This window comes from Coenobita brevimanus, chromosome 28, assembly GCF_032717465.1.
Source record: "Coenobita brevimanus isolate Jiangsu-jjx chromosome 28, ASM3271746v2, whole genome shotgun sequence".
Taxonomy (NCBI): Eukaryota; Metazoa; Arthropoda; class Malacostraca; order Decapoda; family Coenobitidae; genus Coenobita; species Coenobita brevimanus.
Window position 1 is genome coordinate 26,534,040 of NC_136981.1, and position 1,114 is coordinate 26,535,153.

The 1,114-nt window shown below is 40.1% G+C and overlaps 1 non-coding gene across 1 annotated transcript; it reads left to right on the top strand.

Moving 5' to 3' along the window:
* The first annotated feature begins 451 nt into the window (after window positions 1–451).
* On the top strand, window positions 452–570 carry LOC145394868 (5S ribosomal RNA). Its single transcript, XR_013896512.1, has one exon. It is a non-coding gene; the product is annotated as a 5S ribosomal RNA (ribosomal RNA).
* The last annotated feature ends 544 nt before the right edge of the window (window positions 571–1,114 follow it).

A 1,114-nucleotide genomic window follows, 5' to 3' on the forward strand; every position in this document is an offset into this window, starting at 1 on the left:
TTGTCCCTCCTTTTAATGAATCTGATTTAACAAAGTATTTTCAGTTGTTTGAGAGGGTAGCTACAGGTTTTAATTGGCCCAAAAAGTATTGGCCAGTACTCCTTCAAACTGTTCTCACCGGTAAAGCTCAAGTAACTTATGCATCTTTGCCTCAGGATCAATCTGATAATTATGATGTAGTTAAGAGCTTGATTCTTAAGGCCTATGAGCTTGTTCCTGAAGTCTATAGAGTAAAATTTAGGACAACTTATAAGCAAGATAAGCAATCCCATGTTGAGTATGCAAAAATCAAAGAAGATCTGTTAGAGCAGTGGTTAAATTCTAAGAATGTGGATTCTGATTTTGGTAAATTTAAGCAGATGACTTTGCTGGAGGACTTCAAAAGGTGTATTAATAAGGATGTAAGCCTATATTTTGATGAGAAAAGAACAGATAATTTGTCTGATGCTGCAGTTTTAGCCATACCACGTTGAGTACACCGCTTCCCGTCCGATCAGCGAAGTTAAGCAACGTTGGGTCTGGTTAGTACTTGGATGGGTGACCGCCTGGGAACACCAGATGCTGTTGGCATCCCTACGTGTCAAGTGGGGTTGGTGGAGGATTAGTGCCCCTCCCTGTAAAACAATTAACTCTAAGCCCTTCGCCACCCCGTCTGGGATACATGGCGTCTGGCAATGAATGAATGAATGAATATGTTCTTACTCACAAGAGATATTCTTAAGAAAAAAGGCAAGCTGAGAGTAAGTACGTTGCCTCTACTCAGAGTACAGGTAACAGGAAAGAGAATAAAGATGATGTTTCTCAGGAAGTAAATACCAGCTCCACCTCTAGATTTCAGAAAAGTAAATGTACTTATTGTAGTAAGCTTGGTCATACTACGGAGAAATGTTTCAGGAGTTAGCGTGATGTGAACAAAAAGGAGTCTTTAAATATTCAGTCAATTGGTCTAGTGTCCACCCTTGAGAGTTCCCAGAATTCTTTAACTGAGTTAACTGAACCTGCTTTGAGGGGTAAATTAAATTCTCATGATGAAGCTCCTCTTTCGAGCAGTAACGTGGGTGACACTCTCAAGAGTTCATGTGCTAATTTCCTGTCTGATGGTTTTGTCAGTCCT